This window comes from Pleurodeles waltl, chromosome 10 (genome assembly GCF_031143425.1).
Source record: "Pleurodeles waltl isolate 20211129_DDA chromosome 10, aPleWal1.hap1.20221129, whole genome shotgun sequence".
NCBI lineage: Eukaryota > Metazoa > Chordata > Amphibia > Caudata > Salamandridae > Pleurodeles > Pleurodeles waltl.
In genome coordinates, this window is record NC_090449.1 from 171,793,769 (window position 1) to 171,820,996 (window position 27,228).

Genomic DNA, 27,228 nt, shown 5'->3' on the forward strand with positions numbered 1-27,228 from the left:
TAGATACTGAGAGGGGAGGCTCTGTGGTGGACTGGGTGTGGGCTGGAGTAGCCAACTGACTAATGGTCCCTGATGGGCCAGGGAGTTCATCCAGATCCAGTACTCCAAAGTTGCTGTCATCACTGGGGGCATCTTCTGGTGGGGGACCTGAGATTGGCTAGGGCATCTGTGAGGATGTAAGAGGTGTATTATGCTACATGTCTGTGACATATTCTGTATCCCTAGCTTCCCCTATATTATTGCTGTTCCACTGCCACCTTTGTTTGTGTATGTTGATGGATTGTGGGATTGTTAGTTCTCCATGCTGTGTATGCATTAGTGGTGGGTGTACATGCAGGGCTGGAAGGGATGTGCATGCACTGTGTATAACATGCAGGGCATGGCATTTAGGTTTGTGGTTTGTTGATTGTGGTGGTGGACTGTGTGGGATGGAGTGGGGTGATGGGAGTCAGGGTGAGGGTCGAGATGGCATGCAGGTAGGGGGGTGATAGGTAGTAAATGTCGACTCACCAGTGTCCAATCCTCCAGCAACTCCAGTGAGTACCTCAGGATGCATGATTACCAAGACTTGCTCCTCCCATACTGTAGCTGTGGGGGAGGAGGTGGCGGTCCACTGCCAGTACTCTGGATAGCAAGCTGGTGCCTTGCTGCTATGGAACGCACCTTCCCCTGTAGGTTGTTCCACCTCTTCCTTATGTCGTCTCTTTTTCGTGGATGTTGTCCTATGGCGTTCACCCTGTCCATGATCCTCCGCCATAGCTCCATCTTCCTGGCAATGGATAACAGCTGTGGCTCTACCTTGACTATTTCTTCCACCATGTCCCACAACTCCTCTTTGGTGAAATGGGGGTGCCTTTGTGGGGACATGGGTGTTGTGTGGTGTGTGTAGGTTGTGCAGCGTTGATGTGTGATGTGGTGGGGTGTGTGGTGTGTGGTACGTGTCGGCTGAATTGGTGGTTGTGATGTGTGTGTGCAGTTCTCTCTTGGATTGTCCTTGCAAAGTGGAGCTGTCTTGTCTTGTTTGCAGAGGTGTGTGGGTTATGTGGGTGTGTGTTTTATAGTGCTGTTGGTGGGTGTGTGGGGTGTGTATTTGTGTCAGGTGTAGGTTTTTAGTTATGGACAATTTGGATTGTGTTGTTTTTGGGTGCCCATTTCTGCTGCGTCAGTGTTCACCTCCAACGGTTTACCTTCTTTGAATGTCCTCTGTGATGATTCGTGGGTCATTATTTGGAGGACATTGTTTTGGTGGCGTAACAGTATGGGTAGTAGTTCCATCAGTTTATCACGTTCAGTGGGTCTGGTGGATTTGTGGTCATGGTTATTTTCTGTTGGTTTTGTGTGCATGTGTCATAATGTGGTGGATGAATGTCCACCTCCCCGGCGGTATGTTGGTGTCAGTACTGCGGCGGTATTCAGTTTTTACTGCCAATGTCATAATGAGGGCCATAATGTATTTTTTCATTGGTGCCAATTAGAAAAAATTATGTTATTGGCTACGAGGGATTTCTCAGATCTAGGGGCAGAGTATCCCTACACTACCCTCCTTCTTCGATGTCCTCCCCACTTGGGAGATCACCCTGAAACGTTCTAGGTAGTAGAAATGTTTGGAGTGATGCGTCAAGCAGGGGGATGAGAAAATACACATTTTCTCCATACATTTTTCCATAGGGAAGTTAGACAAAGCTACAACCAAAATGACTGAACAAAATGACACCGAGTGAGGCAAAAAGCTTGACCATGGCACAAAAAGTGCAGCTTTTGGTATATGGTATAACTCTGTGCAGTAGTTTTAGAGCTATTAAGGTTAAAAAAATACATGTTTCATACTGCAAATGATCCCATTTTAAGACTTGGGGACTCAGTCCACGGTACTGAAGAAAATGCTTAAAAAAATATAAGTGGGCAGGGTAGGGATAGATAGGCCTGGAGGTGGAGTCCTTGAAGGACCTCCCTGGAAAAAATATATTTATTTTTTAATGTGCAAGCTCCAGTGCATTATTCTATAAAAAAAGAATTGGGGGGGTGGTCCTGCAGCTGCCATTACTGAGCCTTTTCTGGCCTCAGAGATACCAACCAACAGGACTGCATTTTATTACAGGGGAAGGGGGCAAACAGCCCCCATCCCTGAGCCCTTCTCAGGCCCCAAGGACCCTTACCCCCCAGACCACAATTGATTAAAATTGTATGGCTCCAGTGACGCTATTCAACAGGGCTGGCTCTTGGACAATGTTGCGACGACCAACCAAAAATCTGCTTCTGCCATGTAGGAGCATAAATATTTCTCCATGCCTGTGTTTTCTGGAGGGAAACATATAATTGATCCCTCCTGTTGGGAACAGGGAGAAAAGCTGCTGCCGCCTGATGGAAACAATGCTGATTCCTGACACAACCCGGGATGGGTTCTGGCAGAGCAGTTGGTAGGGCAATTGGGGTCTTGAGATTCTCTCTGCAGTCCCCAACATCTGCAGCACATGTAGAAAGAAACCTCAGAGGATTGTTTTTGTGCAGGAAGGTGTCCCTTCGTGAACAGAAAACAATCCTGCTTTCAATGCTGGCACACGTGCACCCTGATGCAAGAGTGCCTGTGTTGGCACAAGACAGACAATATTGCACCAGTACAAAGAGAGGACATGAATAATCATATAATATTAAATATGGCACTTTCCTGTCATCTCCCTTTCATGCAGCGCAACAAGGTGTCTTGATGTATTGTGTTGCGTGAAATATTTATAAAGTGCCTTCTGATGTTTAGGAGAAAACTGGCAAAGTGGGTGAAGAGATCTAAACCCCCGGAGCTCTTCTCAAGGGCAGTTAGCCCGGTCCTCCTTAGTGGCTAGGGTGTGCTGTCTGTTGTAGGTCCCTGGTTCCTAGGGGCATTGCTACCAGGTTTTGAAATTGAAGGACCACATTAAATAAGTAAGATTAACTCAAGTGTCTCATATGTCAAACATGCCTGTGAGTTAAATGTTGGTGGTAATTCAAATTTTTAAAACTCAGAATTATCACCATGATCTTAAAGATGGCCAGCGATTTACACTTGGTCGTGAATCCTCTTGAAAGAAAAAATAATTGGTTCGAAGAAGAAGAATGGCACTGTTTTCATAGTACTTAATGGGAATGTTTCTGCATTATGACTGACACCTTGCTTCTATGCTCTGAAGTGCACGTATAAATTCTGCTTTGTAACAATTCAGGCAGACGAATTACGGTAACTGCCTATAAGGTAATGGAAGAAATACCCATTAACTGCCTCGAGAACATTTTGTATCACTGAAAACAATGTACGCTGGGTGTTGAATGATCAGACAGGGACAGAAAGTAACTAGGTCTGCACACGCTTTTTACAATGGTAAATGTGGGCTTTTGTATGACATATAAATGTGCGCCGAGGGAATCTGAGCCCAATTGTCTGTTGTTCCGTGAAAAGACAGATCTGTTGCACTGCTCTGACCTGTGCTGCTAAAACACATTTCTTTACCTCTAATAATACTGAGAGTTCTGAGTGTCTGTGCCAAGTTCAGAGAGGCCTTTGCACCATTTGCAAGAACCCCACGTATTTATAAGCACCACACACGTCAGAGCTGCTCCCTCCGCACTCTAACCGGAGCTTCTTTATGTTTTATACATTCTGTTCTTCTGTGACACAGGCACACTGCCACATTCTTGATGCCAATGAATGCGGGGCAAACTTGTTACATAAAAGTTAAATGGAAAAGTCAGCTAAAAGTTTATAAATACCAAAGTAAACAAACACTTGAAAAATCCAACATTTTGTATATTGCATGAATAAACGCGCGTGTAACTGAGAGTAGCAAGTACCCAGACATATGTGGCTGCTCACGTCACAAGCGATGCTAACATTTGCTAGGCAAAAGCAAAACACGGCTTTCTGTTGCTAGGCTACACATCCATCTCTCCCCACTCACCACCACGGGGTTGGTGAGAAGTTCATGTTCAGAAATGCGGGCTGCGTCACCTCTGGTTAGGTCACTTCCAAGGCAGGAGTCTTTATAATCCACCTGATGCCATCTGGAAGCCCCGCTTTGGTAATTCTTCACACTGAAATCCCCCTACCACTTACCCTTATTGACATGTTTGTGACTATTGATGTAATACAAATGTTGGAATGTTTTCAAGTTCCATTGCCCCGCATTGCAGGTGAAGTTACAGCGTCATACATAGTACTTGGTCCAGACAACAATCACAAGGAAAAAAAGTCAATAATTGGCATTCGTAATAATACCGCAGGAGTCCTTACGGTAGGCCCCTGGAATGAAATCACAGGTGCCCCTTTATTCCCAGAGATACCCACACGTCTGAACAATTGGTGACTTGCCTGGTATTGCTCCGTCTTATACATGTATTCATTTTCCTGGAGTATGGGGGGCAGTTATGAGGCGAACCCCAAAGATTCAGCATCTGATATTGTGTACTCTTGGTGCTTGTGACCTATCATCACTGGCTGCTTATGGATCCCCCATTATTAACCCCTTGCTTAATAAGCCTACACCATAAAGGCTGAGATGTAATCATTTTTTCACACAACACAACATCCAAATTGCTTGTACAGCTTTGCATAAGAAGGTAAACCTCGAGTAGTGCCGTATCTATTAATATTAACCTGCTACTGCTGCCATCCCCCATGCTGGCACTCTAAAAGGCTGCTGTGAGTGGTGCACAGGCCTCGTATAGATGAGTGCGCTCTGGCTAGAAGAGGATTTGTAATGGAAGCACACACTTCCAGTGCAAGTTCCTATGTCTAGGCGAACATTGGATTCCACGCATTGGATGTGTGGTGGGTACAGCAGCACACATGCAATGCATGCTTTTGAGAAATGAAAAAATTCACCTAGTTAGTGCCTGCTTCAAACAAGTGTTATTTTTTTAAATAAAAAGCACTGTCTGGCTAACTTAGGAAATCCCCCTTTGCATCAAACCCTTTGCATATTTCAACTGAAACTCCCAAGTATCCCAACGCTCTTTTTTATGAAAAGTTACCCAGAGCAGTTCTTTGGACAGAGAAAAGGACACCTTTTCAGTGCAAAATGCCTCTTGAGCTGGAACGTAACTACCATGTCTACTTGTAGTTGTTTTCCATGATTTTATCCTGCTGCAGACCCTTAGTAAATGAAGGAAAATGTCTTCAACCAAAATTGGTTTGGCTTTAATCATGTGCTTGCAATCTTTATTTTTTCATGCATTTTATTCAGTGTATTCACTGTGTATGTCTGGCTATAGATATCAGCACTATGAGCAAAAGCTAACAACACCACTTTAGGCATCCATAGACACGTAGACCAACATCCATTCTGGCATCCATACACAGAGACCAAAAACATGAAGAAACCTATGCACACTGAAAACACAACAGCAAATAACACATACACAGATGTCACAGGCAAACATACACAGGCAATGCACACACCGTTAAATGCAACATGCATTATATATAAATACAGACATAGTGGTGGATTGATCAGTGAGTGTGTGAGTACATGGATCAGTGTATTCCTTATTGTGGTTGCACATGTGAATAAATTAATGAATCTTTTAATATAATAATGGGCTGCCGACTGGATGAATCAATGTGTGAATGACAAATAGAACACTGACCAGTGGGAGCTCATTCTGAGTCTGGCAAAACTGCCAGTGCAGTAAATATGCACCCAGAAGTCCCAATACTCAGGGCCCGATTCACAGAAGTAAACATAGGGCTGAAGTCTAGTTTAGACTTGAAGTCTAAGGACTTGATTTATAAAAGGCCTCTACACTTGTTGTAGAGGCCCCACAGCTATAGGGAAGTTCCTGCACTCGAGGCAGAACCTCTGCAATGAGAATTCTCATTGCGGAGATTCTGCCCTGAGAGCAGATACTCCCCCATGACTGTAGGGCCTCCCCCACGAGTGCGGAGGCCCTTTGTGAACTAAGCCCTGTCTTTAGACCTTTTTACGGTTAATTTAGGCATCCAGTCTAACTTAGATTTCAGGTGTAAAGTTAGACTTCAGGTCTAACTTAGACTTCAGGTTTACAGTTAGACTCCAGGTCTCACTTAGACTTCAGGTTTAACTCAGACTTCAGTCCTAAACTTAGACTTCAGGTCTAACTTAGACTTCAGGTCTAATGTACACTTCAGGTCCAAACTTAAACCTCATGACTGGCTTATACTTCAGGCCTAACATAGACTTCAGGTCTAACTTAGACATCAGTTCTAACTTAGACTTCAGGTCTAAACTAAGACTTCAGAACTAAGTTTAGACTTCAGATCTAAACTTAGACTTCAGATCCAAACTTACCGCCTGATTCCGAGTTTGGCGGTCGTACTGCCAGATCTCCACTGGGGTGGTCCGAAGTACACCATTGAGTTGGCAGTCTTTTGCCCGCCCAATTATGATGCATGCAGCCTGAATTGCCGACCACATCGACCAAGTGTGTCCCATCTGCAAAGCAGCAGACTGCAATGCTGGCCATTAGAACTCCATTTCCGGAGTTGTGAGTTTGACCATTCTCACTTGTCTAATGTGTCACAGCTGATGTCCTTTTCTCATGGAGTGAGCACTCTACATACAATGCTCTCCTCTGAAGTATTTCTGCCTACTTTTCTTTATGTTGTTCTGGTCTCCTCACCTGAAACAACTGATGGAATGAGTGACACCACACCAAGTGTGTGGGCAAAATATTTGCAAGGCATGAAGTGAACTCAGCAGATTAGAAGTTGCAGGTGACCCATTGAGTCTGCACTGGTCACATAATGGTTACTGTAAAATATACCACCACGTTGTGTGATTGTCTGTTTTGTACACATCTAGGCTGTGGAATAGTCAAATACACATGTTAACTCTCCATTGTGTTTGGGAGATGTCATGTTCACCCCTCAATACAACAACCAACATCTCAAGATATCAAATGAGATACTTAATTTAAGCATATGCATTTAAAGTCTACAGAGGTCTTGTCAACTTGTTTAATACCACTGAAATATATCACAATAGTTATCTCTACCTATTTTGTCTTCTTTTAGGTTTCTACTTACTGTGTCACAAAAGATTAGGATGAAGATAACACTCTTCCACCAATAACAATGTTTTCTATTTCCTAACAGGTCTATCTGGAAGAGCACCTGACCAGAGCTTGGGCACACAAGAGACACCCACTCCAGCACAGGACCAGGCCTTCGGGGATGACAACACTCCTGGTGATCTAGATGAGGATGATGGTGCTGGTCCATATAGTCAACCTAGGCAGATGGCAAGAGTGAGTCTCACCGGACCCACAACCACACCTCCCACTCCAGGTACAACACCTCAGCCAAAATCATCCACCACAACCTGTGTACCTAGCACAGTAACAAACATTGTGTGCAGCCCAGTGCTGGATCCACATGTGACAATCACCACCTCAGTTACAGAGGAGCCAGGAACCAGTGAGAGTGGGCACCCTGGGAAATGGGCGCAGGCTCGTGGTGGGAGGGCTCATGGGCGGGTAACTGCGGGCACATCGAGTGAGGCCAGTGAGGCCACTCAAACCCAGGACACCCTTGACCTAACCGTGGGAGCCTATCAGGATACCCAAGACATGATGGGCCAGGTACTCACCGGTTAACGGTAGATGAAGCAACTGCAGGATGACATAAACCGTCAGAAGGAGGCCCATAACTCCAACATGGGCTCCCTAATAGGGGTGCATATGGATATTCATATACACCCTTACAGGGCTTTCTCCGCACCATCTATCTCTTCCTGTGGTTCAACTACATCAGGGCCATCAACACCTGCTGCTGCCACAGGAAGGGAGCCCCTGCCAGAGGAAGGCACATAGCCAGACACAGCTGTCCCGGCAGCTGTGGATCCTCTCTGCACCAGCAAGCAGGGACGTCCCTGCAAATTCCCAGGAGTTGAGGATGCAAGACTTCTACCTCCACTACCATCAAACCTCATTTCCTCCAGTGTGTGTAACACATTCACTCTGTGGACTATTTCTTTTCTGATGGCAGTAGTGTTTTGGACATTGGACTTCAAATGATTTGGCAACTACAACTATGTCAGACCCTTGCTCAACATACACCTTTCACCTGGATTAGTCAGAGCTTTCCTTCTCTGATATTTTCCCATAACACACTCCTCTCATCATCACAAAAAGAGTTATTGTTACAGTCCAATCTATGACATGCTACAAAAATACTTACTTTCATGAGAAGAAGTTGCTGATGAGATCTTGACGCGTCAGCTCCTTTCTCTTTACCACTATTATCATAATTTGGTATTCCAGGATCCTCATCAGGTGATACTTCAGGGTCTCCATCCTCTGCGATATAAGGGATGTTCCGTTGCAGGTCTAGGTTGTGGAGCATGCAGCAGGCCACAGTGATCTGACACACCTCCCTGGGTGAGTAGAGGAGGGCTCCCCCAGTTTTGCCCAGATATCCAATTCTGGCCTTCAGGAGCTCAAAAGCCCACATCACTTGCCGCCTTGCCCATCCATGGGCTTCATTGAGCAGACTTCCCCTAGTGTTGTTGGATTCCTCAGAGCAGCCAACAACCATGGGCTGAGTCTCCTAGATGGAAGAGAGACATAAGTGCAACAATAAGTTATACACTACCTGTTTATACTACCTGACATTACCCACACAAAGTTAGGTCACAAAGTTAGGTCAGATCATGCTTACCAACAAGACAGGCCCTCTCCAGTTGTAGTTGTGACATCAGCTGGGGTATGGTGCTGTTCGGAATGACAAAGTAATCATGGGCTGATCCAAGGAACCGGACACAGATGTTTGAAATATACAAACTGGGCAAGCAGACAAATTGAACATTGATAGAATGGAAGTTCTTTCTGTTACAGTACATTTGTCCCTTACTTGCTGTGGTACTAAGGCAATATGGGTGCCATCAATGGCTCCACCTACATCCGGTAGCCAAGCTATTCCATAGAACACTGCCTTCACATTGGCTAAATCCACACGTCTGGGGACCTGCACTTCTTTTAGTACACAACAGAACATTGTTTTTGACATGCCACCACATATTGCCACTGTGTATTCAAAGGAACCTGTTGCCAGAAAATGTAATACTGCCATAACTTTCACAACTGGGGTGATACATGTGGGATTGGTATTTTGAGGCAGGAGATAGGGCTCCAACTGATGACATTGATCCAGTATGGTTAGCCTAATCAAAGAAAACTTACAGATGATATCCCTTTCTTCCATGGTTTGAAGGTCTGGAAATAGGTGGTACACAGGAGGCTGTAGTCTCCTCCCTCTCCCAGGGTACTTATGTGTAAAGAGAAAACAGTATATGAAAGTTGTTCACAATGTCTACAGTAGGAAATGTGAACAGTAAGCCAAAACTCATGTTACAGTACATAAATGTTTCAAAAGCAATAGACACATATTACTTCAAAAGCCTTTTTTGTGCAACATCGCAAACCAATCCCCATTGTGGTCTCGACGTGCCTTGACCATTACTGTGCAAATAATAAATCTTGGAGGTATTATTTTCACCACTTTTTAATAGACAATTGCATTTGGACAAAATACTGTCCACGGCAGTGTACACTGCATCACGCTAATCTATCCTATATGCACACTAACACACTAGGCAAATTAAAACTTGAGTTAAATGTAAATGGGAATGGATTTGTACATATTTACACATCTAACCCCTCATTTGGAGGGGTGGTGGTGGTGCAGTTAACAGTCACCAATAGAATACTTTCCACCACTAAAAAGGCAGCATATTGGACCTCGCATATTGGACATTGTCATCTGAAACCGCTGGCAGAAGTCAACCGTGCAGTGGACGGTTGAGTCTATGATGGCACAGCACAGGCTAACATTGGTGAATGCGAAGGCCAATGGCTATGTCTGTATACGCTGATGACCGCGCACCCAGTGTACATGTATGCCCTAGTTTGAAAAATACCCCACTTGCTTCCTCATACTGCTGCTTTCAAGACATCCTCCATTTTTAGCTGCTATTTGTCCCCTCTGGGAGCAAGGATGGCAGGCCAAGCAGGTGAGAGGGCCCGGGCCTTCTCAGAAGAGGAGCTGGAGCTGCTGACTGATGAGGTCCTTTCCCTGTATGGCCTGCTCTATAGCTCACCAAAGGAATAGGTAAATATCTGACATGCATATATTACTTTGTTTTACTCCATAATTTCCATTCTAACAGGCTACAATGTGCCTCTGAGTTAAAGTGTTCAGTCTGATTATTGATGTAAAGTATTGTGGTCTCTACATAGGACAATGACGGTAGGGATTGTCCAGCACTATACATTGTGTACTTAACATCACCATTGGGATGTGTGAGGAATAGAAAGCCCTAGATCCATTTGTGATGCATGTAGATATCTGTGCATGAATTTATTTAATGGCACCTATGATATGTTTATCTGTGCAAACAGATGTATGGCCTTTAAAGCATGAGCTGTGAATGTATTCTGGACAAAAAGGTGAGGATGATTTTAGGTAGGTGTAAATTCCCACATATCACTCAGCCTAGTTCAGGACTCACAAAATGTTGTTCGTGAGCTACTAATAGCTCACAGACCACTTCAAAGTGCCACACAGCCTTGAGCACACATTGAATGGCCTCAAGCTGCAATCTGATATGTTGAACTATTAGAAATGTGATGTTCAGGTGGAAGTATTCTGCTCTGCCTGCACGGAGCAAGGCCTGACAATGGGTTGTGCCCAGTCATAACCATGGGCCAGGCTAGGGCAGAGGTTGTGTGGCAATACAACTGATGCCCGTGTACTTTTCCTGTAGATCTATCGATCCTTGGATGATCACTTACTGAGTTTGAACAAGCAATCGTAGCCCTGATTGCTTTTACATGGAATACATTTGGAATGGTGATTGAGGTTACCCCTTTGACTTCATTTCATTGACCCACATTGTCAATGTGTCTCATTTCATAATGAGTCGCCCCTTGCACCTACAGATCTGGTTTCAATTTCCCATAAGTAAAGCTTCTGCTGTACAGGCCTATTTCACATGTGACACATTAACAATGCAGATAGTTGTTTTCTTTAGAAGAGGTTTCGATATATGAATCACCAGTTTTTTTTACATTCAACCAAACAAGAAATACAATGGTATGTTGATGTCATCCCTGTAACAGTGTCACACATGGCAAAAGTTGTGTCCTTTTATGCTAGTACATACTACACAAACTCTCTCTATCAGACATAGTATGTGTAAGGAAATGCCTTTTTGGCATGGTTACCCCCTAACTTTTTGCCTTTGCTGATGCTAAGCTATGATTTGAAAGTGTGCTGGGACCCCGCTAACCAGGCCCCAGCACCAGTGTTCTTTCCCTAACCTGTACCTTTGTCTCCACAATTGGCACAACCTTGGCACTCAGGTAAGTCCCTTGTAACTGGTACCCCTGGTACCAAGGGCCCTGATGCCAGGAAAGGTCTCTAAGGGCTGCAGCATATCGTATGCCCCCCTGGGGACCCCTCACACAGCACATGCACACTGCCTCACAACTTGTGTGTGCTGTGGGGAGAAAATGACTAAGTCAACATGGCACTCCCCTCAGAGTGCCATGCCAACCTCACACTGCCTGTGGCATAGGTAAGTCACCCCTCTAGCAAGCCTTGCAGCCCTAAGGCAGGGTGCACTATACCACAGGTGAGGGCATATGTGCATGAGCACTATGCCCCTACAGTGTCTAAGCAAAACATTACACATTGTAAGTGCAGGGTAGATATAAGAGTATATGGTCTGGGAGTTTGTCAAACACGAACTCCACAGTTCCATAATGGCTACACTGAAAACTGGGAAGTTTGGTATCAAACGTCTCAGCGCAATAAATGCACACTGATGCCAGTGTGCAATTTATTGTAACATACACCCAGAGGGCATCTTAGAGATGCGCCCTGAATGCTGGCCACATGGGGAGAGTGCCTTTGTCACTCTGTGGCCAGGAACAAAGCCAGTACTGGATGGAGGTGCTTCTCACCTCCCCCTGCAGGAACTGTAACACCTGATGGTGTGCCTCAAAGGCTCACCCCTTTTGTTACAGCGCCCAAGGGAATCCCAGCTAGTGGAGATGCCCACCCCTCCGGCCACCCCCTCCACTTTTGGTGACAAGGCTGGAGGAGATAATGAGAAAAACAAGGAGGAGTCACCCACCAGTCAGGACAGCCCCTAAGGTGTCCAGAGCTGAGGTGACCCCTACCTTTAGAAATCCTCCATCTTGAGTTCGGAGGATTCCCCCAATAGGATTAGGGATGTGCCCCCCTCCCCACAGGGAGGAGGCACAAAGAGGGTGTAGCCACCCTCAAGGACAGTAGCCATTGGCTACTGTCCTCCCAGACCTAAACACACCCCTAAATTCAGTATTTAGGGGCTCCCCAGATCCCAGGAAATCAGATTCCTGTAACCTGGTGAAACAAGAAGGACTGCTGACCTACAAGTCTGCAGAGAAGGAGGAAGTCGACAACTGCTTTGGCCCCAGCCCTACCGGCCTGTCTCCAACTTCAAAAACCTGCTCCAGTGACGCATCTGACAGGGACCAGCGACCTCTGAAGCCTCAGAGGACTGCCCTGGACTAAAGGACCAAGAAACTCCTGTGAACAGCGGCCCTGTTCAAAACCAGCTACTTCTTTGCAACAAAGAAGCAACTTTCAAAGACTGCACGTTTCCTGCCGGAAGCGTGATACTTCACACTCTGCACCCGACGCCCCGGCTCGAGATCCAGAGAAAAAAACAACAGGGAGGACTCCCCAGCGACTTCCAGCCTGTGAGTAACCAGAGACGACCCCTCTGAGCCCCCACAGCGACACCTGCAGAGAGAATCTGGAGGCTCCCCCTGACCGCGACTGCCTGTAACAAGGGACCCAACCCCTGGAACCAACACTACACCTGCAGCCCCCAGGACCTGAAGGAACCATAACCTCAGTGCAGGAGAGACCCCAGGCGACCCTCTGCCTAGCCCAGGTGGTGGCTGTCCCGAAAAGCACCCCCTGTCCCTGCCTGCACCGCTAGAGTGACCCCCGGGTCCCTCCATTGTTTTCCACCTGAAACCCGACGACTGCTTTGCACACTGCACCCGGCCGCCCATGTGCCGCTGTGGGTGTGTTTTGTGTCCCTACTTGTGTCCCTCCAGTGCTTTACAAACCCGCCCTGGTATGCCCCTCTAGGACGCAGGTACTTACCTGCTGGCAGACTGTAACCGGAGCACCCCTGTTTCAATAGTTGCCTATGTGTTTTGGGCACCTCTTTGACCTCTGCGCCTGACCGGCCCTGAGCTGCTGGTGTGGTAACTTTGGGGTTGCCTTGAACCCCTAATGGTGGGCTGCCTATGCCCCAGAACTGAGACTTGTAAGTCTTTTACTTACCTCCTAATCTAACCTTTACTTACCTCCCCCAGGAACTGTTGATTTTTGCACTGTGTCCACTATGAAAATAGCTTATTGCCATTTTTACAAAGACTGTATATGATAGTGCTTTTATTCAAAGTTCATAAAGTATCTAAGTGAAGTACCTTACATTTAAAGTGTTTACTGTAAATTTTGAACCTGTGGTTCTTAAAATAAACTAAGAAAATATATTTTTCAAAATAAAAACCTATTGGCCTGGAGTAAGTCTTTGAGTGTGTGTTCCTCATGTATTGCCTGTGTGTGTACAACAAATGCTTAACACTATCCTCTAATAAGCCTACTGCTCGACCACACTACCACAAAATAGAGCATTAGAATGATCTACATTTGCCACTATCTTACCTCTAAGGGGAACCCTTGAACTCGGTGCACACTATTTCTTACTTTGAAATAGTATATACAGAGCCAACTTCCTACAGTATGATATTACGTTTTGTTGTCCACATGTCCACACATCTCAAGAGAGAAAGCTATCACATGTCACAATGGAAGGGCTGTCATGTGTGTACAAGTCTTAGGATGTAGTTTGTACTATGGTTCCCAGCTGAGTAGACCCAATGCATCAAGTCAATGGGCCTGGCTATAAGGGTGTCTGTACAATAATGCACAAATAGTGTACTCCTCTAAACCTCTCAGCTGGGTGTCATGTTTCATAGTGGCCCCCATCACAGTACAAGTATGATGGGCCAGGGTTACATGATGTTTGTGTGCTGGCTTAGTCAGTGTAGGGCATGAGCAGGTATGAAGATGATCAGCAGATTACTAAGTGTATATTCATGTATTTGTAGTGCTCAACATGTGGACACTACACATGTTATGTGTTAACTTTTGATTTATGCTTGTGCTAGTTGGAGACAAATTGTGTAACAACAAAACAGATATCCAGTTAATGGCAGTGACATACTGTTTTTCCTCACTTGTACCCATACAGATCAATGTCCATTAGAGCGTACAATTTGGAAGGCTATTGCCTGGAAGTTGCGCACCCTGGGGGTCTATTGTTGGAGCAGATTCCATTTCAGGAAAAGGTGTGAGGACCTGAGGCTTTGGACCCGGAAGATCACAAAGGTCCAGCTGGGAAAATCCTCCCAACGTGGACAGGGCATGTGCCACAGGCTGACCTCCCTAATGGCTCGCATACGGGTGGTGGAATATCAGGAGCTTGATGGGCAGCTGAGGGCCCAACAGCAGCAACAACGGGATGAGTCTTGGCCAGAGATGTCCATGGAACATTTCCAATTATTTTTTGTTACAGTCAGCCATTTTTCCATCAACAGGATGTAGTATGTCTGAGACAGAGGAATAGGTCTGGACTTTGTAGGTCTGGTAGTAGGTACATGATGATGTGCTTTGCATAATATCTTTATGACCAGGAAGTCAGCAGAGTCCACTCCACTGACAATTTTCTGTTTTGAGCAACCATTGGTTGAGTAAAGTCATGAACACCTCACATTGTTTGATATTCTTGGTGAAGGTTGTACCAAACCGGCCACTTGTCTTCATTGTGTCAAGAGTGGTGCTCCCTCACTACTGTGTCTCATGTGATGGTAGCTATAGGAAGTTGGCTCTGTATGTGCTATTTCAAAGTAAGGAATAGCATGCACAGAGTCCAAGGGTTCCCCTTAGAGGTAAAATAGTGGTAAAAAGAGATAATACTAATGCTCTATTTTGTGGTAGTGTGGTCGAGCAGTAGGCTTATCCAAGGAGTAGTGTTAAGCATTTGTTGTACATACACATAGACAATAAATGAGGTACACACACTCAGAGACAAATCCAGCCAATAGGTTTTGTTATAGAAAAATATCTTTTCTTAGTTTATTTTAAGAACCACAGGTTAAAATTTTACATGTAATAGCTCTTTTGAAAGGTATTGCAGGTAAGTACTCTAGGAACTTTGAATCATTACTTTAGCAGGTATACTTTTTACATAAAACACAATAAGCTGTTTTAAAAGTGGGCACTTAGTGCAATTTTCACAGTTCCTGGGGGAGGTAAGTTATTGTTAGTTTCAACAGGTAAGTAAGGCACTTACAGGTTTCAGTTTTTGGTCCAAGGTAGCCCACCGTTGGGGGTTCAGAGCAACCCCAAAGTTATCACACCAGCAGCTCAGGGCCGGTCAGGTGCAAAGGTCAAAGAGGTGCCCAAAACACATAGGCTATAATGGAGAGAGGGGGGTGCCCCGGTTCCAGTCTGCCAGCAGGTAAGTACCCGCGTCTTCGGAGGGCAGACCAGGGGGGTTTTGTAGGGCACCGGGGGGGACACAAAGTAGCACAGAAAGTACACCCTCAGCAGCGCGGGGGCGGCCGGGTGCAGTGTGCAAACACGCGTCGGGTTTCCTTCAGTTTTCAATGGGAGACCAAGGGGTCTCTTCAGCGATGCAGGCAGGCAAGGGGGGGGCTTCTCGGGGTAGCCACCACCTGGGCAAGGGAGGGGGCCTCCTGGGGGTCACTCCTGCACAGAAGTTCCGTTTCTTTAGGGGCTGGCGGCTGCGGGTGCAGGGTCTTTTCCAGCCGTCGGAAAATGGAGTTCAGACAGTCGCGGTCAGGGGGAGCCTGGGGATTCCCTCTGCAGGCGTCGCTGTGGGGGCTCAGGGGGGACAACTTTGGTTACTCACAGTCGTAGAGTCGCCGGAGGGTCCTCCCTGAGTTGGTTGTTCTCCACCAGTCGAGTCGGGGTCGCCGGGTGCAGTGTTGCAAGTCTCACGCTTCTTGCGGGGAGTTGCAGGGGTCTTTAAATCTGCTCCTTGTAACAAAGTTGCAGTTCTTTTGGAGCAGTGCCGCTGTCCTCGGGAGTTTCTTGTCTTTTTCGAAGCAGGGCAGTCCTCAGAGGATTCAGAGGTCGCTGGTCCCTTGGAAAGCGTCGCTGGAGCAGGTTTCTTTGGAAGGCAGGAGACAGGCCGGTAAGTCTGGGGCCAAGGCAGTTGGTGTCTTCTGTTCTTCCTCTGCAGGGGTTTGTCAGCTCGGCAGTCCTTCTTCTTGTAGTTGCAGGAATCTAATTTCTAGGTTCAGGGAAAGCCCTTAAATACTAAATTTAAGGGCGTGTTTAGGTCTGGAGGGTTAGTAGCCAATGGCTACTAGCCCTGAGGGTGGGTACACCCTCTTTGTGCCTCCTCCCAATGGGAGGGGGTCACATCCCTAATCCTATTGGGGGAATCCTCCATCTGCAAGATGGAGGATTTCTAAAAGTTAGAGTCACCTCAGCTCAGGACACCTTAGGGGCTGTCCTGACTGGCCAGTGACTCCTCCTTGTTATTCTCATTATTTTCTCCGGCCTTGCCGCCAAAAGTGGGGGCCGGGGGCGGAGGGGGCGGGCAACTCCACTAGCTGGAGTGTCCTGCGGTGCTGTGACAAAGGGGTGAGCCTTTGAGGCTCACCGCCAGGTGTTACAGCTCCTGACTGGGGGAGGTGTTAGCATCTCCACCCAGTGCAGGCTTTGTTACTGGCCTCAGAGTGACAAAGGCACTCTCCCCATGGGGCCAGCAACATGTCTCTAGTGTGGCAGGCTGCTGGAACCAGTCAGCCTACACAGATAGTCGGTTAAGTTTCAGGGGGCACCTCTAAGGTGCCCTCTGTGGTGTATTTTACAATAAAATGTACACTGGCATCAGTGTGCATTTATTGTGCTGAGAAGTTTGATACCAAACTTCCCAGTTTTCAGTGTCGCCATTATGGTGCTGTGGAGTTCGTGTAAAACAGACTCCCAGACCATATACTCTTATGGCTACCCTGCACTTACAATGTCTAAGGTTTTGCTTAGACACTGTAGGGGCACAGTGCTCATGCACTGTTACCCTCACCTATGGTATAGTGCACCCTGCCTTAGGGCTGTAAGGCCTGCTAGAGGGGTGTCTTACCTATACTGCATAGGCACTGAGAGGCTGGCATGGCACCCTGAGGGGAGTGCCATGTTGGCTTACCTATTTTGTTCTCACTAGCACACACAAGCTGGTAAGCAGTGTGTCTGTGCTGAGTGAGGGGTCTCTAGGGTGGCATAATACATGCTGCAGCCCTTAGAGACCTTCCCTGGCATCAGGGCCCTTGGTACCAGAGGTACCAGTTACAAGGGACTTATCTGGATGCCAGGGTGTGCCAATTGTGGAATCAAAAGTACAGGTTAGGGAAAGAACACTGGTGCTGGGGCCTGGTTAGCAGGCCTCAGCACACTTTCAATTCAAAACATAGCATCAGCAAAGGCAAAAAGTCAGGGGGTAACCATGCCAAGTAGGCATTTCCTTACACAACCCCCCCCAAACGAAAGAGGATGAGACTAACCTTTCCCAAGAGAGTCTTCATTTTCTAAGTGGAAGAACCTGGAAAGGCCATCTGCATTGGCATGGGTAGTCCCAGGTCTGTGTTCCACTATAAAGTCCATTCCCTGTAGGGAGATGGACCACCTCAACAGTTTTGGATTTTCACCTTTCATTTGCATCAGCCATCTGAGAGGTCTGTGGTCAGTCTGAACTAGGAAGTGAGTACCAAAGAGGTATGGTCTCAACTTCTTCAGGGACCAAACCACAGCAAAGGCCTCCCTCTCAATGGCGCTCCAACGCTGCTCCCTGGGGTGTAACCTCCTGCTAATGAAAGCAACAGGCTGGTCAAGGCCATCATCATTTGTTTGGGACAAAACTGCCCCTATCCCATGTTCAGAGGCATCTGTTTGCACAATGAATTGCTTGGAGTAATATGGAGCTTTTAGAACTGGTGCTGTGCACATAGCTTGCTTCAGGGTGTCAAAGGCCTGTTGGCATTCTACAGTCCAGTTTACTTTCTTGGGCATTTTCTTGGAGGTGAGTTCTGTGAGGGCTGTCACAATGGATCCATATCCCTTCACAAACCTCCTATAGTACCCAGTCAAGCCAAGGAATGCCCTGACTTGAGTCTGGGTTTTTGGAGCTACCCAGTCCAGAATAGTCTGGATCTTGGGTTGGAGTGGCTGAACTTGGCCTCCACCTACAAGGTGTCCCAAGTAAACCACAGTTCCCTACCCTATCTGGCATTTGGATGCCTTGATAGAGAGGCCTGCAGATTGCAGAGCCTTCAAAACCTTCTTCAGGTGGACCAGGTGATCCTGCCAGGTGGAGCTGAAGACAGCAATATCATCAAGATAAGCTGCACTAAAGGATTCCAATCCAGCAAGGACTTGATTCACCAACCTTTGGAAGGTGGCAGGGGCATTCTTTAAACCAAAGGGCATAACAGTGAACTGATAATGCCCATCAGGTGTGGAGAATGCTGTCTTTTCTTTTGCTCCAGGGGCCATTTTGATTTGCCAGTACCCTGCTGTTAAGTCAAAGGTACTTAAGAATTTGGCAGCCCCTAATTTGTCTATTAGCTCATCAGCTCTAGTAATGGGATGAGCATCTGTCTTGGTGACAGAGTTGAGACCTCTGTAGTCCACACAAAACCTCATCTCTCTCTTTCCTTCTTTGGTGTGAGGTTTGGGGACTAAGACCACTGGGCTAGCCCAGGGGCTATCAGAGTACTCAATTACTCCCAATTCCAGCATCTTGTGGACATCCACCTTGATGCTTTCCTTAACTTGGTCAGACTGTCTAAATATTTTGTTTTTGACAGGCATGCTGTCTCCTGTGTCCACATCATGGGTACACAGGTGTGTCTGACCAGGGGTTAGGGAAAAGAGTTCAGCAAACTGCTGCAGGACCTTCCTACAGTCAGACTGCTGTTGGCTAGAGAGGGTGTCTGAGTAGATCACTCCATCCACTGAGCCATCTTTAGGGTCTGATGAGAGGAGATCAGGGAGAGGTTCACTCTCAGCTTCCTGGTCCTCATCTGTTACCATCAACAGATTTACATCAGCCCTGTCATGGAAGAGCTTAAGGCGGTTCACATGGATCACCCTCTTGGGGCTCCTGCTTGTGCCCAGGTCCACCAGGTAGGTGACCTGACTCTTCCTTTCTAGTACTGGGTAAGGGCCACTCCATTTGTCCTGAAGTGCTCTGGGAGCCACAGGCTCCAGAACCCAGACTTTCTGCCCTGGTTGAAATTCAACCAGTGCAGCCTTTTGGTCATACCACAACTTCTGGAGTTGTTGGCTGGCCTCAAGGTTTTTACTTGCCTTTTCCATGTACTCTGCCATTCTTGAGCGAAGGCCAAGTACATAGTCCACTATGTCTTGTTTAGGCTCATGAAGAGGTCTCTCCCAGCCTTCTTTAACAAGAGCAAGTGGTCCCCTTACAGGGTGGCCAAACAGAAGTTCAAAGGGTGAGAACCCTACTCCCTTCTGAGGCACCTCTCTGTAAGCGAAAAGCAGACATGGCAGGAGGACATCCCATCTCCTTTTGAGTTTTTCTGGGAGCCCCATGATCATGCCCTTTAATGTCTTGTTGAATCTCTCAACAAGGCCATTAGTTTGTGGATGATATGGTGTAGTGAACTTATAAGTCACTCCACACTCATTCCACATGTGTTTTAGGTATGCTGACATGAAGTTGGTACCTCTGTCAGACACCACCTCCTTAGGGAAGCCCACTCTGGTAAAGATACCAATGAGGGCCTTGGCTACTGCAGGGGCAGTAGTCGACCTAAGGGGAATAGCTTCAGGATACCTAGTAGCATGATCCACTACTACTAGGATATACATATTTCCTGAGGCTGTGGGAGGTTCTAGTGGACCAACTATGTCCACACCCACTCTTTCAAAAGGGACCCCCACCACTGGAAGTGGAATGAGGGGGGCCTTTGGATGCCCACCTGTCTTACCACTGGCTTGACAGGTGGGGCAGGAGAGGCAAAACTCCTTAACCTTCTGGGACATATTGGGCCAGTAGAAGTGGTTGACTAACCTCTCACACGTCTTGGTTTGTCCCAAATGCCCAGCAAGGGGAATATCATGGGCTAAGGTCAGAATAAACTCTCTGAAACCCTGAGGCACTACCACTCTCCTAGTGGCACCAGGTTTGGGATCTCTTGCCTCAGTGTACAGGAGTCCATCTTCCCAATAGACCCTATGTGTTCCATTTTTCTTGCCATTGGACTCTTCAGCAGCTTGCTGCCTAAGGCCTTCAAGAGAGGGACAGGTTTCTTGTCCCTTACACAACTCTTCCCTTGAGGGTCCCCCTGGGCCTAAGAGCTCAACCTGATAAGGTTCCAGCTCCATAGGCTCAGTTCCCTCAGAGGGCAGAACTTCTTCCTGAGAAGAGAGGTTCTCTTTTTGGTGTTGTGTTGCAGCTGGTTTCCCAGCTGACTTTCCTTTTCTCTTGGTAGGCTGGGCCATTTTTCCAGACTCCAGCTCTACTTTTTCACCCTGTGCCTTGCACTGTGCCCTAGTCTTGACACACACCAGTTCAGGGATACCCAGCATGGCTGCATGGGTTTTCAGTTCTACCTCAGCCCATGCTGAGGACTCCAGGTCATTTCCAAGCAAACAGTCTACTGGGATATTTGAGGAGACCACCACCTGTTTCAGGCCATTGACCCCTCCCCACTCTAAAGTTGCCATGGGATGTACTTTAGTCTGATTGTCAGCGTTGGTGACTGGATAAGTTTGTCGAGCCAGGTATTGGCCAGGGGAAACCAGTTTCTCTGTCACCATGGTGACACTGGCACCTGTATCCCTCAGGCCCTCTACACTTGTCCCATTAATTAAGAGCTGCTGCCTGTATTTTTGCATGTTAGGGGGCCAGGCAGCCAGTGTGGCTAAATCCACCCCACCCTCAGAGACTAATGTAGCTTCAGTGTGACACCTGATTTGCTCTGGGCACACTGTTGATCCCACTTGGAGACTGGCCATTCCAGTTTTAGCTGGAGTGGAGTTAGAAGTGGTATCTTTCTTGGGACAGGCCTTGTCTCCAGTTTGGTGTCCAGACTGACTACAGTTACGACACCAGGCCTTTTTGGGATCAAAGTTTTTACCCTTGTACCCAGAATTGTTTTGTGAAGAGGCTCTGGGCCCACCCTCCTGTGCAGGTTTTTGGGGGCCTGTAGAAGACTCTTTACTATTTTTGTTTTTGGCTGTCTCACCACCTTTCCCCTGGGGAGGTTTTGTGACCCCTTTCTTTTGGTCACCCCCTGTGGAAGTTTTGGACACCCTAGTCTTGACCCAATGGTCCGCCTTCTTTCCCAATTCTTGGGGAGAAATTGGTCCTAGGTCCACCAGATGCTGATGCAGTTTATCATTGAAACAATTACTTAATAGGTGTTCTTTCACAAATAAATTGTACAGCCCATCATAATCATTTACACCATTGCCTTGAATCCAACCATCTAGTGTTTTTACTGAGTAGTCTACAAAGTCAACCCAGGTCTGGCTCGAGGATTTTTGAGCCCCCCTGAATTTAATCCTATACTCCTCAGTGGAGAATCCAAAGCCCTCAATCAGGGTACCCTTCATGAGGTCATAAGATTCTGCATCTTTTTTAGAGAGTGTGAGGAGTCTATCCCTACACTTTCCTGTGAACATTTCCCAAAGGAGAGCACCCCAGTGAGATTTGTTCACTTTTCTGGTTTCACAAGCCCTCTCAAAAGCTGTGAACCATTTGGTGATGTCATCACCATCTTCATATTTAGTTACAATCCCTTTGGGGATTTTCAACATGTCAGGAGAATCTCTGACCCTAGTTATGTTGCTGCCACCATTGATGGGTCCTAGGCCCATCTCTTGTCTTTCCCTTTCTATGGCTAGGATCTGTTTTTCCAAAGCCAATCTTTTGGCCATCCTGGCTAACTGGATGTCCTCTTCACTGGAGTTATCCTCAGTGATTTCAGAGAGGCTGGACCCTCCTGTGAGGGAGCCAGCATCTCTGACTATTATTTTTGGAGTCAGGGCTTGAGAAGCCCTGTTCTCCCTAGATAGGACTGGTGGAGGGGATTCTTCCTCCAGTTCACTATCATCCTCCTCTGTGTTATCCACAGAGGGGTTGGCTCTATAATACTCTGCCAACAGCTCCTGGAGCTGTACTTTGGTAGGTCTGGAGCCCATTGTTATTTTTCTTATGTTACAGAGTGACCTTAGTTCTTTCATCTGGAGATGGAGGTAAGGTGTGGTGTCGAGTTCCACCACATTCATCTCTGTACTAGACATTATTCTTCTAAAAGTTGGAATGCTTTTAAGAATCTAAAACTAGTTCTAGAATCTAATTCAAACTTTTAAAAATTTTTAAACTCTAAAAGAAATGCTAACAGGGACTAACACAAGGCCCTAGCAGGACTTTAAAGAATTTAGAAAACTTTTCAAATTGCAAAAATCAATTTCTAATGACAATTTTGGAATTTGTCGTGTGATCAGGTATTGGCTGAGTAGTCCAGCAAATGCAAAGTCTTGTACCCCACCGCTGATCCACCAATGTAGGAAGTTGGCTCTGTATGTGCTATTTCAAAGTAAGGAATAGCATGCACAGAGTCCAAGGGTTCCCCTTAGAGGTAAAATAGTGGTAAAAAGAGATAATACTAATGCTCTATTTTGTGGTAGTGTGGTCAAGCAGTAGGCTTATCCAAGGAGTAGTGTTAAGCATTTGTTGTACATACACATAGACAATAAATGAGGTACACACACTCAGAGACAAATCCAGCCAATAGGTTTTGTTATAGAAAAATATATTTTCTTAGTTTATTTTAAGAACCACAGGTTAAAATTTTACATGTAATAGCTCTTTTGAAAGGTATTGCAGGTAAGTACTCTAGGAACTTTGAATCATTACTTTAGCAGGTATACTTTTTACATAAAACACAGTAAGCTGTTTTAAAAGTGGGCACTTAGTGCAATTTTCACAGTTCCTGGGGGAGGTAAGTTATTGTTAGTTTCAACAGGTAAGTAAGGCACTTACAGGTTTCAGTTTTTGGTCCAAGGTAGCCCACCGTTGGGGGTTCAGAGCAACCCCAAAGTTATCACACCAGCAGCTCAGGGCCGGTCAGGTGCAAAGGTCAAAGAGGTGCCCAAAACACATAGGCTATAATGGAGAGAGGGGGGTGCCCCGGTTCCAGTCTGCCAGCAGGTAAGTACCCGCGTCTTCGGAGGGCAGACCAGGGGGGTTTTGTAGGGCACCGGGGGGGACACAAAGTAGCACAGAAAGTACACCCTCAGCAGCGCGGGGGCGGCCGGGTGCAGTGTGCAAACACGCGTCGGGTTTCCTTCAGTTTTCAATGGGAGACCAAGGGGTCTCTTCAGCGATGCAGGCAGGCAAGGGGGGGGCTCCTCGGGGTAGCCACCACCTGGGCAAGGGAGAGGGCCTCCTGGGGGTTACTCCTGCACAGAAGTTCCGTTTCTTTAGGAGCTGGGGGCTGCGGGTGCAGGGTCTTTTCCAGCCGTCGGGAAATGGAGTTCAGACAGTCGCGGTCAGGGGGAGCCTGGGGATTCCCTCTGCCGGCGTCGCTGTGGGGGCTCAGGGAGGACAACTTTGGTTACTCACAGTCGTAGAGTCGCCAGAGGGTCCTCCCTGAGTTGGTTGTTCTCCACCAGTCGAGTCGGGGTCGCCGGGTGCAGTGTTGCAAGTCTCACGCTTCTTGCGGGGAGTTGCAGGGGTCTTTAAATCTGCTCCTTGTAACAAAGTTGCAGTTCTTTTGGAGCAGTGCCGCTGTCCTCGGGAGTTTCTTGTCTTTTTCGAAGCAGGGCAGTCCTCAGAGGATTCAGAGGTCGCTGGTCCCTTGGAAAGCGTCGCTGGAGCAGGTTTCTTTGGAAGGCAGGAGACAGGCCGGTAAGTCTGGGGCCAAGGCAGTTGGTGTCTTCTGTTCTTCCTCTGCAGGGGTTTGTCAGCTCGGCAGTCCATCTTCTTGTAGTTGCAGGAATCTAATTTCTAGGTTCAGGGAAAGCCCTTAAATACTAAATTTAAGGGCGTGTTTAGGTCTGGGGGGTTAGTAGCCAATGGCTACTAGCCCTGAGGGTGGGTACACCCTCTTTGTGCCTCCTCCCAAGGGGAGGGGGTCACATCCCTAATCCTATTGGGGGAATCCTCCATCTGCAAGATGGAGGATTTCTAAAAGTTAGAGTCACCTCAGCTCAGGACACCTTAGGGGCTGTCCTGACTGGCCAGTGACTCCTCCTTGTTATTCTCATTATTTTCTCCGGCCTTGCCGCCAAAAGTGGGGGCCGGGGCCGGAGGGGGCGGGCAACTCCACTAGCTGGAGTGTCCTGCGGTGCTGTGACAAAGGGGTGAGCCTTTGAGGCTCACCGCCAGGTGTTACAGCTCCTGCCTGGGGGAGGTGTTAGCATCTCCACCCAGTGCAGGCTTTATTACTGGCCTCAGAGTGACAAAGGCACTCTCCCCATGGGGCCACAACATGTCTCTAGTGTGGCAGGCTGCTGGAACCAGTCAGCCTACACAGATAGTCGGTTAAGTTTCAGGGGGCACCTCTAAGGTGCCCTCTGTGGTGTATTTTACAATAAAATGTACACTGGCATCAGTGTGCATTTATTGTGCTGAGAAGTTTGATACCAAACTTCCCAGTTTTCTGTCAAGGTTTCGGGCAGGGCTGATCAGGACTTTGGTTGGGACACCCCTTGAGGTCACCGAATATCCTACAGAGGTAGTGTACTGGGGCAGAAGAGCAGCTAAAGGCATACACGGAAAGGACAGCTATGGATAGGCACAGGAAACAGGAAAGTAAAAGCAGAGCAACCCTCGTGTGAACAAACAGGAAACGGATTACCAGTGGACAAACACGCTGGGGTTGTACACAGAGTAAGGCGCAGAACCTCCCACAGTGACAGGGAATCTCAATGCCTCTGTGCAGTTTGCTCTTACAGATAGTCACCCTGCCAGCCCCATAGAAAGGAGGCAGCAGAAGTGATTCTGTCTCTGGACCCTAGAGCACAAACAAGGATAGTACTTACATACACAGGACACGCTCTTGTGGGTCCAGCTGGAAACAGTGGCGATTCCTGAGAAAACAGCAATAGCACACTGTCACTGTTAGGCACAAAATACAACGTATAACACTGGACAAGGATGGGGGCTGGAATTGCCTCCTGGAAACCAGGAGCCAACCCCAGTACACAGGAGGACACGTATACACTGGTGAAGACTGATAGAACACTTACCAGACACAAAGAACCAAGAAGAAACAGAAACAGAAGGGAACAAACAAAGAGGCAGAGGCAAGAACTAGGAACAGGCTCAGGCTGAAGCAAAGGCGGGTCTAGGACTTGAAAACAGGGCGCAAACTTCTGTCTGGGACAGACAGAGACAGGACTGGGCAACTGAGAACAGGCTCTGGCTGGAACAGGCAAGGACAGGACTGGAATACAGGGAGTAGGAAATGAGCAGTAAACAGGACTGGGAAACAGAGAGAAGGTTCAGGCTGAAACAAGGCAGGAGCAGGGCAGAGAAACAGGGAGCAGGCTTTGGAAGAAACAAACAGGTACAAGGCTAAGAAGTAGGGAGCAGACTCTGGCTGGAACAATCAGGAGCAGGGCAGAGAAACAGAAAACAGGATCAGGCTGGAACAGAACAGGAACAAAACTGGAACACCATCCGACAAGGGGTCTGTAACACAAAGGAATTGAAGTCCGATGCACAACGGGGAGCTTGAGGAAATGGCTGCTTATAAGCAGTTCCAACCTGGGCTGCACAGGAGTGGTTTCAGGTGTGTGTAATTTCGGACACTTGCAAGTCCTGGAGGAGAGGATCCAGTGAAAAGGAGCAACTGGACTTCTCCCATTGAAAACAATGGGAAACAGAATCCGGGTTTTCCTGACTACCAAGCTGTGCATTATGGGATTTGCAGTCCCAAGAAGCAAATATAGTCCTACACAAGTGTACCATGGAGAAAAGAGAAACAAACAGGAGTCAGCAAGGGACTCTAGATAGGTGTTCAAGGTGATTCCCAGGCTTCTGACAGTCCCCTTACAGCGCCCCCTGGAAATGGGACGACAGAGTCGTAACAGTATACCCCCTCCCACCAGTCTGCTCAAGAAGAGAAGGCGATCCGTTGGCTGAAAAAAGTTCAAGAGGAAAAGCCACAGCAAGAAAATCCAACACCAACCTTGGTTGATAAGTTTACAGCCCTGCCATAGGTGAATATTCCAATGAGCAAAGCATGTATTAATACCCATATGGGCTCTGATGTCTTTCCTCTTTATTGTTCGATTGATATGGGAGGAGTGCATGGAGTTGGTTTCTGGTGAAGTGGATTCAGGAGCAAGGAGATCTGGAATGGCATTACGGACTGTATTCTTTATGACATTAGTTTCCTGTTCAATACTTTCCTCTTTGGAGGAGCTGATTGGTTTATTAGTAACTGTCAGGTCTGTAACACCTTCTGACAAGCGGGATTTGTCTGTTTCTGCAGCAGTATTTACATGGATTGTGGTCTGAGGCTTGCAAAGCATAGAGACTTGGGAAACATGGGTAACTGGTGTTCTCAAAGTAAACATGAAAAAGTCAGAATTTTCTTTCGTCTTGGATGACTTCGGAGTATCAAATTCAGGAGCAACAAGAGTTTTCAAGTCTTTAGAAACTGGTTTAACATCTGAAAATTTAGAAGTTCCACAAGCTAATTCTTTAGGGTGATCTTCAGACAAGACTGGGATTTCTTTATTGCAAGTGCTCTGTGGTGTGTTTGTGGTATCAGAAATGGTTTCTTTGCAAGGCGTTTCTACTACAGATAGTTGATCTTCAACTCTGTTTACACTGAAAGGTTGTTCTTTGGAAAGAAGTAGAACTGGAGTCTCTTCAGAAATCACCTTTACACTGTTACCTACATTTTCAGCTTTAGCCTTTGAATTGATGATGGTTTCTTGCAATAAAACACTAAGAACAGTACTTATCATCAGATCTTCGAATACAAGATTCAAATTCAAGTCTTTAGTTTCAGTGGGAAATATTACATCTTTCAGTACTTGAGCTTCGTTTTCAGTTTGCTGGTTTTTAGGAGTCTTTAGTTTCA